General features: G+C 50.1%; 1 protein-coding gene and 1 long non-coding RNA gene across 3 annotated transcripts in view; one reads left to right on the top strand and one right to left on the bottom strand.

The window, feature by feature from the left end:
• Positions 1-14,194, bottom strand: part of ZHX2 (zinc fingers and homeoboxes 2) — a 136,704-nt gene extending 122,510 nt beyond the window's left edge. Inside the window, exon 1 of one of the 2 annotated variants that reach the window (XM_039853693.1) lies at positions 13,845-14,193. The gene's annotated coding sequence lies outside the window, so the exon portion shown is untranslated. Of the gene's footprint in view, positions 1-13,844 lie in introns of both variants that reach the window. The other variant, XM_039853695.1, reaches the window with a different exon arrangement.
• LOC120595547 (uncharacterized) lies at positions 7,433-10,018 on the top strand. Its single transcript, XR_005650900.1, has 3 exons — positions 7,433-7,681; positions 8,374-8,471; positions 9,802-10,018. It is a non-coding gene; the product is annotated as an uncharacterized LOC120595547 (long non-coding RNA).
• Positions 14,195-16,207: the final 2,013 nt, after the last annotated feature.

Consider the following 16,207-nt stretch of genomic DNA (forward strand, 5'->3'; position numbering starts at 1 on the left):
TCATTCCTATAAGGAACGATCAGGCGTCTTCAGTGATCTTTCAAGGCCATTTTATAAAATCTAGAGAGTTCCACAGAGAAATAAACAAGTCTAGAATAAAAGCGGTATTTCATTCACCACTGTAGTATCTCTAGTATTTAGCATGGAATATTTCCTGTATGAAGAAGCAAAGTATCCAGCATCCATCACACTTCTGACACCTTGAAATGTAGAAACAGCCAAATACACAATAAGCATTCAACTATTCACCCGAGTAGCACTGGTATTTAATCCCTGACCTCTTCAGCATCTCCCAACATACTCCTGACTCCCGAAGTCGAGTGTTGGGTTGAGAATCAGCAAGATCTGCCTGTGAAACAGGGCTCTGCCCCTTCCTAGTTGTGTTTCTTCCATCTCTCTGAGCCTCAGTTTCCTCATCTATTAAATGCAAATAATCTGGCCTCTCTCCGGAGGAAAGTAACAGTAAGGACCTCCCGGGGGCACTGCGTAGAGAACATAAATTAATCCACAGTGTGAGAATCTGCCTGGCGCAGTGCACGTATGTGGTAAATGCAAGCCATTAGAGTCACTCTGATTGTGCTCAGCATCATTAGTGCTTGGCAATAATTAGGGGCTCATTAAATGTTAATTTTCTTTATGCCAGACTGGATGCTCGACGTAAAACCAAATTGTAATGGTATTCTATAACCTCTAAGGAAGGTAATTATGCTGCAGTGAAAATTTATTTGAATGTTTGGTGGTCTTTCAGATCAAGACCTCTCCTCCACATACCACTGGGTGGGACAACTGAGCGCCTTCCTTAGAGCCAAAAATGGCACAGGAAGCTCCATTCAGGTCTGGGCTTTGTCACTGATACTCATTTCTCACTGATGCCCTGAGAGGCTGAGAAGAACAGTGACTCGCGAAAGCAGCACAGCCAGCCCAGGGCTTCACTGGACAGAGACATGTCACAGCTCCCAAATCTTCATGTGCTCCCTCACATCTTCCAGGCTCCTTGCAGTTAGTCAAGGCTGTGTGAGCAGAACTGACACCTTTAAAGAGTGCCTATGTGACCCTTCAATTTTCTTTTCCTTTGTTCCAGCAGCCTGGATCTGTTTCAGATGATGTGGCTACCAAATTCAGGCTGCCTGGATCCCTAAGTCACAGCTTGGAAGTAGGCTACCTTGAAGAGCTGTTGTCTTGAAATGCATTTCATGAAGGTAAGAAATAAACCTTTCTCTCTTAAACCACTAGGATACCGGGGTTTACTTGTCACTGCATCATACCTTGGCCTGAACTGACTACTCATTATCTCTTATTCAGTGTCTATTTCAGAGGGTTCATGCATGTTTGTCGCAGAATCCTCTATTACTTCACACACACACACACACACACACGCACGCACTCTAACTGAAATCTCAGTGAGGCCGTTTTTCTTATCACACAAGCTGGCCCAGCAAGATTATTAGGATTTAGTAAAACTGATTATCTCTCTCGTGACATGTATTTTTTTCTTGCCTTCCTAGAGAAAGAAAAGTTAGTGACAAAACTGCAAGAGGACAATATCTTGAGGAGGAGGAGCTGTATTAGTGCCTAGAAGCACCTTATAAGGGAAAGGAAGAAAATGCTCCTGTTACTAATTCTAGTTGTACGGCCTTTCTTGAGGTATAAGCAAAATCCTGAACTTTGGAAAGGAATACAGAGCCAGGGTCTCTGTGTCCCATTTGCTAAGGTACTTAACACAGAATCTGAATACCCTTTACTTAACACTCCAGCACTGTGATGTGGCACATACCTGGGCACTGATGTCACTCAGCTTGGCCATTTACTATGTGACTTGGACAAGTTAATTTCTTGCCTCCATTTCCTGATATGTAAAATGGATATAAAAATTTCTACCAAGCAGGGTTATCGGGAGCACTAAATAAAATAAAACAAGGTGGAGTATACGACATGCTTGGTTCAACGGCTGGCATACAGCAGCTGGTTTAGATCTGTTTGTTTCCTTCCTCCCTACGCCTTCAGAGTTTGGTGTCGAGCTCAGGCTCAGTCAAAAGAAAGTTTAATATTGGAAGTAGTAGTAAGATCTCGCAAAAACACCTGTGATACTGCTTTAGCTGCCACAACGTAAGGTGAAGGCAGCATTCCTAGGAGAAAAAGAAAAGCCAAGTCAGAGAGAGGAAGTGGATCCAGATCACACACAGAGGCCAGATGTCCAGACGAGGTGTTGGGGCTGGGTGGGTGAGGCAGGCAGACTGGCAGAGTTTGGCTAAGACACCCTGAACCTGGGACAAAGCCAGCCTGGGACCGGAAGTTTCCTTGACTGCTTCCTGTTAGGCAAAGGTCCAAGGCAATGCTCTTCTGGGTGGTGGCAAGTACTAGCCACCAGGGGCAGGAGTGAGCAGCAACTCTTACTTCCCTAACTTGTTCTGACCCCGCCCCCTCCCCCAGCACAGGCTTCCAAACAGGCTCTGGTGAACTTACTCATTCACATAACCATCCAATCATGTGAGACATTCACTTTGAACCGGCTTAGTGGGCCAGCCCTGTGCTGGCGCTGGTAACACAGAGACAAAGAGGAAACGCTCCCTTACTGTGGAGGGGTGGTGCATCGCTTTTCAGGGAGACAGATGTGCAAACAGATCAAAATCCACATGCTCAGATTTCTAAGGGGTTAACTCCAGGGAACCCTGGCTTCTCAGAGGAGAGAACAAGTATCTGTAGTTTTGCTAAGTTTGGGGAAGGAGTCTTCCCTGAGAGCAGGACCTATGTGTGGAGAGGAATAAAAAGGAAGAGAGGAGGCACACTTGGGGTTCGGGGGTCGGTCTTGTGTGGCCGAAGTGTGGGGCACATGACAGAGGGGGAAGTGGTTACAGTAAAACATACACAGTAGGTAGAGGTCGGTTCACGGTGAGTCACCATGCCAGGGTCAGGCTCTTGAATCTGACGCTATGGGTCGGAAGTGGCTAAGTGGCAGTCATCGGAATGGATAGGAAAGCCAATTAAAAAATTGATTTTGAATGCTTTCAGACTGGGCATATGCTTTCGACTCTGACACATCCCCCACCACTTCCTACCATCCTACACTTGATCCCCTCACTCTTTTATACCACCCACAGCCTCTGCAAGCATTTGGGTTTGGGACTCCTGGGCAACCTGTGACCAGGGGAGGTTTTTAGGAAGATAATGAAACATGGTCAGATTTGGTGTTCTGGGGCCACGCATCAGCGGAGTTGAGGCAGGAAGAAGATGGTGACAAATGCCACGACATGTTTTCTTTCCAACAGGACTTTTTCCTTTCCTCTTATTGGGGGGAAAAAAAATAAATAAATAAAAAGCTAAACTCTGGGTGTCTGCTGACTTTGGAGCAGTGAGGTCCAGCATGACTTCCCGCTCCTATTTCAACACACAGAGATTTCTCTCTTTTATTCAATTCTATTTATCAATTAAACAACTATTTATTGAGCAACCACTCGGCCAGAGCTAGGTGTTCGGTGGCAGACGATGGGGGGTGGGGACGTGGAAATCAAAGCACAAAGTCTCAGTGTCCAGCCGGCCTGGGGACTCTCGTGGCATCAGCACATGAGACCACTGATGGATAGTATAAGGGAGCAGGCTTTAAAGACACACGGTGACCCAACAGCACAGACAGCCTGTGTTTGGATGTGCCAGCAGGTGCGTGCCAGGTGTGGCACATGCACAGCACTGGGGAGGGCACCTTTGGTCCTGTGGTTCTGCCAGCACGCTGCCTTCCCCTGAAACAGGACTCCTGAGCTTCAGTTATCAAGCTGAGTCCATTTAAGCCATGTGCAGAATCCATGTGGCCTTTGGCTGAATAAGCAAGAAAGCTCCATCATTTCTGTCATTTTGTAACTGTCACACATCGTCTATATCCAGATATCTTGAAGCAGATTTGCCAAATCTCCTACCCGGATCAATCAGTTGCCTAGCCCAGTTAATGCCCTATACATCATACCTGGTACTTATTATGCTCAAATAAATATCCGTTGCTCATTTGAAAGTTGCCTAAACTGTCTCAAAGTTCCTTTATTTTCAGGGGAACTTTGGTGAAACTAAACTGGGCAGTCACTGGTGATTCCATGTCCCTAAGTGACCTGTCCCTGCCCACACAGGACTCCCCATCAGCTACTTCTGGCTGCGGTCTGCCTGACGTGGATAAAACTGCTCCAGTCTCAGATTCCCCAGACCAGTGTTGGAGTTCTGGCTCTGCCCTTCACACTATCTGCTCAGCCGGGTTGCTTACAGATGATCCAGGCTATGGAGTAAGGGTGTGTGGAGCTGCACACAGCGGGCATTCAATAAATTAGAAAAAAACCCCAAACCTATGCATAAGAAAGCCCTTTGTCAGCCCTGAATGCATGCCCATTCTTGCTGCTATCCTGAGCGCCGGCTGGTGGCCCAGCTACTGGTTCTTAGTGGTAGCGGAGGAGCCACACCCCTCTCGGTGGGCAGGAGGGGCTGGTGTAGTGTGAGATGCCTGGTCTCCAGAAACCCTGGACAAAGGACTCCCCTCCTCTGTGCTCCTTCACCTGTTTGGTACGGATAACAGAGTCCCCAGGTCTCTTAGGGATATCATGAGCTCACCCGCAAAAAAGCACTCAGTAGTGAGTCTGTGATGTCATTGAGAGCTAGCTACGCTGATCGCTATAGTTGTTGCTAAGTGCCGAGTGACTGTGACCTCCCTGAGGGCAGGGCCGTTGTGTTCTTCTTCTGGCAGGTGCTCAGTACATGTTTGCTGATTGGACAGAGGAAAAGAAACGGGGAGGGGAGGTACTGTGACAGAGCTGGCTAGTCAGCAAAGGCCCAAGGAAACAGAAGGGCCTTCAGCCAGACTGTGCAGAAGAGGAAAAGCCATATTCTGCCATGTGATCATTAGCCTCAGGCAAATTCCCTTCCTTCTCTGGGCCTTGGTTTTCCCAAGCTGGACCAGGGGACCCTAAACTTTCTTCTAGCCAGGACGTCCTGATCCTACTGATACGCCATGTTGCTGCTAGTCTCATCCCCGCCGTGTCCTCCCCTGTGAATTTCACAGGACATTGACTTTACACCAGGGGATCCACAATCCCATTTCTAAACGTGCAGAAGTCAGGCCGTGCTCAGGCTCAGCCCTCAGTATTTGGATTTCTACCATTAACCGACTGATCCCCAAGCACCTCCACTCTGCGGCTCTGCGCCCCAGCGCCCTTGCTTTTGGCAACAGTGTGAGTCTTCCAGCTGCCCCGAACCGTATGCCTGTGCGAGAAGAGACGTCGCCCTGTGCTCAGAATCAATTCTGTAACACAAAGTTCTCCCAAAGAAAGTGACAGGCCGTTCCACAGGACAGTGAAACCCCAGCGCTCCCTCCTAGGGGAGGTCAGGTGAGGGCTGTGTTGCTCTCCCTCCCCACCTGAAGCTGCCACCAGCCCTTCCCCAAAATTTCTGGGCCAAGGGGCAGTCTCTTTTTCCAGCTTCTAGCCGTCAGTCTATGCCCCTCCATTATCCACCCTCCTCCCCCACCAAAAAAGCAAAGACACACCCCATCCCTTCCAGCGCTGACATTCTAGCCTCTCCCTGCCCCCTCTGGGCCATCACCTACCATAAACAACTCGGCCATGACATCCAGCTCAGACCAGGCTGTGTGCAAATATCTTAAAGGAGCTGTTTCTAAAAAGACAAAGGCGCAATGCAAATGAAAATAATTTCTAAATGTCCTCCTCCACAGGCCAGGGAGATTGCATGGGGGTTCTGGGTACACCCCGGGGCTGGGGGAGCCTGAGATGGCTTTGTCGTTAGAACGATTCAGCCCAGTCTTGTATTTTAAGAACAGCGGGAAAGTAATATCAGCTGAAAGGAGTTTTCTGTGCGCTCTTTAACTAAATGGCTCTACAGCTGGAAAGAGCCACAAGCAGACGTGTTATGATTCATGGGCTCCCAATTACAATGATCCTCTTTTATTGTATAAAAACAGCAACACAGCCATTCTACACCCTCCCAACGCCTGCTGCCTGCATCCCCTTCCTCCACTGGCTGGCAAAGCTGCTCAGCATCCTGAAAGTAGCACCCAGATTCTCCTCCTCTGTCTCCAACTTTGCAGCTTCCAGCCCACTGGGATTCTTTTTCTCTAAAGACAAGGAGGAGAGAAGGTGGAGAGGGTGCAGTGCCCCCTGGAGAATGTTCTGTTACAGACACCGATAAAGGCTTTAGAATTGTCGTTTGTGGGGGGACTAAGGATCACAGCCACATATTTGGAATTCTCTCCTGTATTGACTAAACTCACATTCACACACGCACACACGCACATGCACACACGCACGTGCACACTCAGACTGTCCAGAAGCACGTTCTACACCTGCTCCTTCTGCCCACACATTCTTCCAGGCTGGCCTCCGAAGACTTCAGAAATACCTGGCGATGACTAAGAGCTTTGGAATCAGAGCGATCTGAGTTTGAATCCTACTCGGCTTACTTCTCTCTGTGACCTTGAACATGGTCCTAGCCTGAGTTTTGATTTCCTGCCTTTAAGATGGGGCTGTCCTACAGCTCTCAGCGTATTCCTTAAGGCCGCGCTGAATGGCACAGTGAAGGAAAAGTGGTTGGCAGTGTCCGGCACGTACCAAAGTCCGCCCTTATCTCAGGTCCCGCTTCCCGCGGTTTCGGTTACTCGCAGTCAACCATGGTCAGAAAACATGAAATGGAAAATTCCAGAAACAAACAATACGTCAGTTTCGAATTACGTGCCCTTCTGAGTAGCATGATGAAATCTCGTGCCGTCTCGCTCCGGCCCACTCGGGACGTGAATCATCCCTTTGTCCAGCGTCTCTGCACTGTACATGCTCCCGCCCCTTACTGGGTTGTCAGATTGACAGGGTTATCGTGATACTGCAGTGCTTACGTTCAAGTCACCCTTATTTTAACGATGCCACATTCACATAACTCGTATTACAGTATATTGTTATAACTGTTCTATTTTATTATTGTCATTGTCAATCTCTTACAGTGCCTAATTTATAAATTAAGCTTTATCACGGGTATGTCTGTTTAAGAAAAAAAACATAGTACCTATAGGGTTTGGTATTATCTGTGGTTTCGGCCATCCACTGGGGTCTTGAAATGTAGTCCTCATGGATAAAGGGGACTGATGCCGTAGGTACTCAGTTTTTAGGAGCCGTCGCTTTTCTTAAAATGGTGAACACTGTCTGTTTGTGGTGTGTCTGGCTGTGTAGGGAGCTTTGAATCTGTTCGATCTCGCCAGCCAGAATGGACAAGGCTGCGGGTGGGGGTGGGGAGATGGCTATGGGGGGCGCGAATGTCAGCCCCACTGAGGAACGCTTTGCTCAACACTTTCTGCAGCGCTGATTTAAACCGTCGCGTTTGCACTGCCCGTGCGCGCATGCTCCCTCCTCCTCAATTCAGACTGCTGGGCCTTCCTCGCTTTTTCCGCAGATGGTGTGGAGCCCAGAAGCTGCAGCTGCAGGCATCTGATCGGGCCAAGGAAAACCCACAGCGCGAGAGCTGCCTTCACCTCTTCCCCTACCCTTCTCTCTCCGACAGAGTCTGTCCCCGGCCCCACAGGGAGGATTCACTCTTAAAGAAGGAACCGCGTGGTTACTTTCTTAGGCCCCAGACATATACGAACCCACGCCCCACACTGAACTTGACAGCGAATGGTTCCCAGGCCTTTGCTGGTTTCCAACCCTGCAAGGTAAACTCCTCATGGCTTTAAACCCAGGAAGGCGAGCCCAGCATGCATGTCCCACTTTTCTATCCCAAACCAAGCCTCTGCACCCATAAAATATACCAAAGACCTCATACACCTAAAGGAATGCCTGGGTCGCACTCTTTAATATCGATCCCCCATGGATCAATAGCACAAGCATTTCATTCACTGCAAATTCTAAGTGTTAATTACTATCGCAGTGAATCATTGTGTAATAAGATTTAATCTCCGCTAAATGTTTCTGGTACTAGGGGACTGGAATGGGGCAGAAAGAGGAAGAAAGTATGTGAACTTTAAGAGGTAAACTGTCCCTCAAGGGGAAAAGACAGGTGTCAGCAAGAAAACGGTTCTGGCCCTGGTCTTCTCCATTCCATTTTAAAGTTTAGATAGAAACTGATGTACTGGGTTTTTTCCCTTGGGGAGGTCTGTTACACACACACACACATACACACTCACACCATTGCCAATCAACCCCTCTTAAACGCATGACTACAAGCATAAGAACAGGAAACAGATCGTGGGTGGATGTTCTTAAAATCACAACGTGTCTGACGTAGGGTGGGGGCTTTGCCTTCGAGAAGGGCGGAGGAAGGGAGTTGGGAGGGGATTTTTTTTTTTTCAGTTAAAAACGAAACTACCTTGTCAATATTGAGAACAATGTCCACTTGACTATCTAGCACAGGCACAAGTCATAGCCCAGCAGCTCCTCTCAGAACCACGCCATCTGTATTTGACCATGACACAGCGCGTCGCAGCACCTGGACACGGCGCCAAGGTCGCCCCGTGAGAATGCATGTGTGCGTGGGGGAGGACGGAGGAAAATGGCAATGAGATCGAGACAGTCTGGGTCTTGGACGATGATGAATAAAGTCCATGTATGTTAATTACTGGGCACCTCAGGGATACCATAAAGTCACATCCCAGAGGTGGTGGCAGTGACGACGATGGTGGCAGTGATGATGGTGATAACAGGTGACATTTACTGAGCACCATCTATGTGCGGGGTGTAGGAAAGGCCTTTTATACATTGCTTCTTGAGCTTCATGACAACCCATAAAGCAGCTACCAGAATGGTTTCCATTTTTGAGGGACAAGGAAACTGAGGTTTAGAGAGGTAATAGCCCAAAGTCATGAAGCTAATAACCTGAGTAGAGAATCAGGGATGTGGGATCTTGCTGGAGGAATCTAGTATGGGAAACCTGACAGGAGTGCCCTTGGCGGCCCTCCAATATTAAAAGCAAAGGTGAAGGGTCATGGCCAAAGTTATTCTGCTGATGAGTGCTGGAGTTGCAGGTGGGGCCCAGAAGCCCAAGGGTCAGGAGAAAGGCAAATGTAGTGTTTGGGGAGTAACTGGCACCTCTTCTACTGTTTCTAGTTCCACTAAGTTATTACGAAAGTAGAGCTAGTTACTTCCTGGTAGGAGCTGACTAACATCGGGTTAATTTTGGATTCTCATTGGCAGGACCTAAAAGAAAATCTTCCCACTGTCCTGCACTTTCTTATTGCATGCGGTCTTCTTTCTGTCTGAAGGCAAACCTGGTGCCCCGGTCTGGAATTTTCCAGAACTCTCTTTACTTCAAATAAGGACCAAGTTAATTTGTCTTTACAAGACATACTGCTGTCAATCTTCTCTTCCTAAAACGCATGACATTCCCTCCTCGGCAACCTGCCATAGCTCCCCAGTACTTGTAGATTAAAAGCCAACCTCCTCCACGTCCAACCCCAGGTCTGGCACCATCTCTTGGCACAACCTTCCCTGCATCCCCTCTTCACCTGCCCAGGATACACACGGCTCCCAGGATGCAGTTTTCATCTCGAATACCTTTCTTCCTCTTCTCGTCTTAGGCCATACACACTTTTTCTGCCAACTCAACATCTGTTCATTCACTCCTCCTGCCTTATTTGTTCATGGCAGCAAAGTGCCTAAAAATATTTGATTGCCCCTCCCTGGAGGGTTTGGGAGGCCGCGTGGCACAATTCTGGTCAATAAGCTAAGGAGAGAAATCCTTTACAGCTGTGTTCCTTCTCAGATGTAACAGTAAAGCCAAACTAGGTAAAGACTCTTCGTGCCTCACTCATCCTACTTTCTCTTTCCTGGAATGCAGATGTGAGGCGTGGAGAGAGAGCAGCCATCTTCCCACCAGGAGACCACAGACCTGGGCCAAAGGCCTATACTCCAAGGAAGGCAGGGTGGAAAGATAGAGTCTAGATTCCCACTGGTCAGCTGAGGCATCGTCCCACCTGCCCTTCCCACCCGCCATCGTCCCAGTGAAGTCACTGGTGGTCAGGATTTCTGTTGCTGGCAGCTGAATGCAGTAATGTCTAATACACCTCCTCATTCCTCCTCATTCATGGGTCAGTTTGGATGTTACCCGCTCTAGGATACCCTCCATGGTTCCTTGGCTCAGAGCAGAATGATCATGCCCTTCACTGTGGTTCCAAGTAGTTACTTTTCTCAATTACAGCACTTATTTAATCCTGCTCGGTTTGGCCTGATGAGTGTTTCCCTGCCTGTATGCTCAGATTCCTCGGGGAAAGGGGGCTCTGTCTCACGAGCATAATGTCTGCAGCAGCGCACTGCACTGGAGCACAGAATGCACTCCGCTTACTAGCTGTTTGGTCTTGGGCCCCAAGTTAGAGAACCTCTCTGTGTCTCCACCCCCTCGTCTCTAAAAAGGAGAGAATGAGAGTGCTGACCTCACAGGGCTGTCACAAAGACAACCTTAAGAGGGGTCAACGAAATAGTTTAATCATATGCGCTTAGAACAGCCTCTGGCATATAAAAGTGCGTAGTGACGGAAGGCTCTTATTAGTGTGGTGAATATTATAGTTGCTGAAGGAACAAATAAATCAACACATAGTTAGTAAATAAATGAATAAAGGAATGAACCCCAGGAAGGCTCTTATGAGTTCAGGCCACAGGGCAGCGGTCATTGCTCCCTCTTTCCTCCCTGTGCCTGACCCTTTCCTTTTCATTCTAACTAGGACTTCCCATATCCAGGGAGCTGCTGCAATGGAGTGTTTTAAGCTAAGAAGTAAGGCCTGGCTTCGAATGCTGACTTCATTTTTTGCTGTGCAACTCTGGGCAAGTTTCTGCACCTCTCTGAGCCTCCGTTTCTTCGAGTATAAAGAGTACTCACAGGGTTATGGCAAGGATTAAATGATAAAGCATGTAAAGTACACAGCGTTGTGCCTGCCATACTGAAACAGTAAGTGTTGGCAACTGTTATCAAACATTGCCATTTTTCTTTTTGTCAAATTTCTAGCATCCTATCCAATCGCGTGGCCCTGATGTGGATGAGACACTTAGTTAGAGTGGAGTCACCTTTCTGCCCCACGGGGGCATGTCAAGATATACTGCATCCACATCAGGGAGAATATCCTTCTTGAGTGCCAACAAACAGCTCTGTCGTTTTGGTCTTTTCTTTTACATGGGGGATTATTTAATATACGTCAGGTGCTCGGATGACGTCATTTCATTATTAATGTTGATGAGAAAAAAAATCGTTTCCCAGCCCAGGGCTCCTGTCAGTGAGGAGTCTGCATGTTCTCCCCATGTCTCCCGGGCTTCTCCCTGAGGACTCTGGTTTCCTCCCACATCCCAAAGATGTGCGTGTTGGGTGAACTGGTGTGTCTAAATTGTCCCATTCTGAGTGGGTGTGGCATCAGTGAGAATGCGTCCTGCGATGGAAGGGGTCCCGCTTTGCACCCTGAAATGCTGGGACAGGCTCTGCCCACCCGCAAGCCTGGACTGGAATAAGTGAGTTGGAAAAATAGTTATGCTTCTTGTTTTTATTAATCTTTCTTAAATGAATGTATAGCTTGCGTATTTCAATGTTTAATGTTAGAAATGTTTTGGGTCTTTATTTAGAAGTTTGGTGATGTTTTCGTGACCGGAAATAGGCTATAGGAACTTAACTCTTACATCAATTAGCCTAGGGTCAAATTGGTTGCATCGTGGGTCATTTCACTTAAAGTTGAAGTCCACAAACCTACTGATTAAGTAAAGACTTACTGTATCTGATTTACCCTAAAAATGTGGCCTCTGAATTTTCTTAAGAGCTGTTAACTTCAGGTAGATCCTTAGTTGACATCAAACCTGGTAGGTGTGCACAGGTAGGTGTGCACAGCACCACAATCAAATTGTGGAGCTTTTAAACAGCAAAGATATTCCCACAGTTCAGAGGTCTAGTTATCGTCAGTGACGCGTCCAATCTTACTTATAGAACTTTTCCCCCTTTGCTCCTAAAAGATGTGTATACAACTCTCTCTAACTTTTCCTTTAAACTTAAATCGAGCCTTCATGTTAGTGCCATGCAAGCACTTGACAGCTTCATTAATCTATTTCCTCTATTAAACATGCCATTCCACAAGATATTTATCCCACTTGGTCTTCATCCAAATGCTTTTTGACACTACTGCCTTGGGACTGAACTGCTTAAACTCAATGCCCTCATAGATAGAGAGTCACTGCTCCTCTGAAATCTTGAAGAGCTCTCAGGACGTCACTCCCTTCACTTCAACAGGCATTAATTTCTGCTCTCCCTAAAGGAGCAAAGAAGGGAGAGAGAGGGAGGGGGATGGGGTGTGTGTGTGTGTGGCGGGGAGAGATTCGGTCTGAGTGTGTCTGTGTGTTTTAGAAGGGTAACTGTGGGAGGTCTGAGCAAGCCAAGGGATGAAGAGGAGGGATTCCTGCCCCGGGAACACTGCCCAACAGGGCCCACCTCAGATCTGGGGAGAGGCCAACTTCGAGAGAAAAGGTGCTCATGAGAGATCAGATAGAACTCTAGGGCCTTTAAAGACAGAAATCCCTGGGGCCCAAGCTGGGCAGGGGCTCTTTCAAATGAGAGGGGTCCAGAGAAAGTCGTTACTCTCCCACCTCCCGGGCAAACAGCAAACCCGAAACAGCTGACTTGGAAGCCCTTCAATCAGGTGGAAGCCTGAGCAAATCACAACTTGACTTCCCCGTCAAGTTTTCTCCTTAGCCTGACAAACCACCCTCCTGCTCCTCCTCTGCCTCCGAGCACCGCACAGCTACGAGGCCAAGGGGACCGTCCTGTGATGCTCACTGGTTTCCAACTTTCCGCTCGTCTACGTCCCCGCCGCCTCGTGCAAAGCGGCTGGGCAAAGGGCAAGTTTGCAAACGCGAGGCCACCAAGTCCTGGGGAAGCCACAAAGAAGCTGCCACACCAACAAAGATTGACCTCTCGTGGGGCAGACGCACAGCGCCAGCTGCCGTTCCGGGGGTGAACGTGGGCTGGGGCTGGCCGAGGCGGGCTGCGGGCGTGGGCCGGCCTGCGGCGGACAGCCAGGCTGGGGACCCCGCGGTCACCCGCAGCCCCTCCCCACGTGGGCGCCCAGGCACCTGAGCGGGGCGTGGGGACAGCGCCGCGCTCCGGCCCTGCCCGCGGCAGGTAGCTCCGGCGCACGCCCGCGCCGCGCGCCCGCTGCCTGCAGCCACCAGGAGCGACGAGAGAGGAGAGGCAGCCTCAACCCACGGCGTCATGCTTCCTGCCACCACATTACGGCGAATCGTCACCAGGCGAGGGGAGAAGAGGGGAGAGGGGGGGAGGGAGGGGAGCACACACGCAGCCCCCCGCCTGCCAAAACCCGCCGAGACGGGGCCACGTCCCGGTGGAGTCCCCGCGGGACCTGCCCCGTTTGCACAAAGCGCCGCAGTTGGGCCAAGAAGGGAGGGAGCCGGCCGCGAAATAAATAAATAAAAAACAGAGTCGGGTCTACGTAACGCCCTGTCGAAAGCGGACGCCATATTTTTTTGTGGCTTATGTCGACATAGGGAAACGTAGACATGTTTTTCCTCCTCCTCCTCTCGGGCTGGCTCCCATTTATCCAAACTTGTAATCAGAACTCTTTAAAAAAAATCTCTCCCCCACCCCGGGATCTTCTGATTTCCCTTCCCGCAAAGACATTTCCGCACTTCTCCTCTTGTCCGCACCCCCTCTTCCGATCACAAACCCGGCCAAGTCCCATTAACAACACATTTTCGGGAGCCGTGGCGGTGGCGGCGGCGGCGGCGGCGGCGGCGGCGGTGGGAAAGTTGGGCTGGAGTGGCCGGCGCCCGGCGTGCGGGGCGCGGGGCTGGCGGCGCCGGGCCGGGGGTGCAGGGCGCCGAGGCGAAGTTTCTTACCTGCGCCGGGGCTGGGAACGCGGAGACGCGGCACGGGCGTTCCAAAATGGAACTCTGCTGGCTGCCCCCACCCACTCCCCACTCCCCACCGGGCTCCCGGCTCGGGCTCCGTGGGAAAGAGGGAGAAAGCCCGCCCGCCGGACAGACAGACAGAAAAAGCCCCCGTACGGACGACAGTGGCCAAAATTTAAAAAGAAGAAAAAAAAAAAAAGAAGGGAGGAAAAAAAAAAGAGGAAAAAAAATGTCTCGATCAGTGGGGAATCTACGCCAAAACCCACATGATCTGTAACGTCAGCATGCGTATTTGCATACGATACCACCACCCGAGCTGCCACCCGGGCTCGGGTTCCGCAGAAAGTTAGTGAAATTCAGCCTCCGGAGACGCCGGCGAAATGTCATTTTCAGGCGGGAGCTGGGGGGGACTGGGGAGGGGGGACGCTAGCCCTAAAGGCACTGGTTACTAGCCAAGGTTGGGGTGGGGGGCAGCGAATTAACTTATAAGTCTGAGCCCAGTAACGGAGTCGGTGGAATTTCTGTGAGGGGAGGAGGTGGGAGGCGTGAGTGAGATCATTGAATATTAAGTACGACCCGCGCGGCGGCCAAGGCCGAACCCTCCCAGTGCAATACCCATTTTCTTTATGAAAAGTTCAAGGTGTCACTGATGAGCTCTGCAAACTGTTGATCCTGACCACGTGGAGTGGCGGACGGAGGGACCGCAGGGCTCCGTTGCTTGCCCTGCGCGGGAGGCACCCAGGACCCCGTGTCCCTCCCGCGGCGCGAGGGGCAGCGCGTGGGTGGGGCCACCACGCGCCCAGGGCGCCGCCTGAGCCTTCTCTCATCTTTGGGCTCAGGGAAATAATAATTACTAATTTTTTTTGTTTGTTTTGAAAAGCGAGACACATTTTACCCCTGAACTAATAATGAGAGAGGGCTTGGGGTAGGGAGGTTAAGAAAAAGCCCCTAGTTATATAACGACTTGAAATTAGGTGACTTTTGCCGAGGGATTCTGAGATTTCCGCTTGCGCCAGGTCCAAGGTTGGTTAAAGATCCTCAAACTTTTTTTTTTCCCCTTAAGAGTCAATAAACAAACACACGCCCTGGGAGCTGACTTCAACTCTTGCGCGGCCGGCGTTCGCTGCGATTCTCAGACTCGGAGAAATGCACACTCCTGCGGCGCTGGCAGGGGAGTCCCTTAGAAGCGAGGCGGGTCACTTTCAGAGTTGGGACCCCCGACAGTCTCGGTGGGAGGAGGTTCCTAACCGCCACCGCCCCCTTAGAGCACCGATGGGCCGGGATCTAGCTGCCCTTCGCCTGCGGTCTCGGGAACCGTGAGCTGACGTCCTGGGCGACACACTCTTGCAACAGTGCTCGCTTCAGGAGCTCTAAGCGAATCGGGATCCAGGGCACGCTTGAGAATCTCACCGGGCAACCTGTCGGCCCCACACGTTCCTGCCGGGATGGACCCGTTTCCCCTCTGTGGGCATCTCCACGCGTCCGCATCTCCTGTGCGTGAGCTGAGCGCGAGCGCGCACGAACTGAGCGAGGGCGAGGAGATGCTGTGTGGGGTCTACTTTTGACGCTCTGAGAAAACAAAGGGCGCCTGGGACTGGGAGGCTCAGCGGAGTCCCCGCCTGCCCTGAAGATTAGCAGGCGCGGAGCGTTGGGGCTTCTCGGCCAGCCTCTGCTTCGGGGAATTAGAACGAACTCTAGCGGTGGTTTGGTACTCGGCTCTGGGCGCGAGGGCAGCAACAGGTGGCCATGTGCAGCTGAGTGGCGGTAGGCAAGGACGGAGACTGGGTCGGGGACAGCTGGTCTTGGGAGATGACTGCTGGGCAAACGCACTTGGTGACCTTTTTGTCTTCTTCTTCTTCTTTTTTTTGTTTTCTAGGGTGGGGAGAAGAAAGCAACCAAAAGGTTCTTCTAGGGTCTCTCCCTAGGGCTCCAATTTCTCTAACACGGACGCCTGGGGCCCCAGAAATTGTTACAATAAAAATAAAAATAGCTCATATGCAAAACTTTCTTACTGGCGTGCACCTGTTTGTTCGGTTACTGCTGATGCAGGGTCGGTTTGTTTTTTCACAAGGCATAAAACAGGATCCTGATCTAGGAGAGAGTCACGTGTGATACTCAAACACCTGAGAGGTGGACTGCCCGGCTCTTAAAGATGCTGTTAATAACTCCGTTAATGACTGTGACCCAGACTGCATCACATCTTTCTCAGACTCATCTGATACCCATTGTCTAAGATCTTCAAATATTTGCCATCCACGTCTGATGCCTTCAACATCAGAATTTAGGAATGCTGTTTTTTCTTCCCTCAGGGGTGTGTCAGCAGAGTAAAAGAACCGCCTCCAACTCCAACT

Source organism: Pteropus medius, unplaced genomic scaffold (genome assembly GCF_902729225.1).
Source record: "Pteropus medius unplaced genomic scaffold, Ma_sr-lr_union100, whole genome shotgun sequence".
In the NCBI taxonomy this organism is placed as follows: Eukaryota; Metazoa; Chordata; class Mammalia; order Chiroptera; family Pteropodidae; genus Pteropus; species Pteropus medius.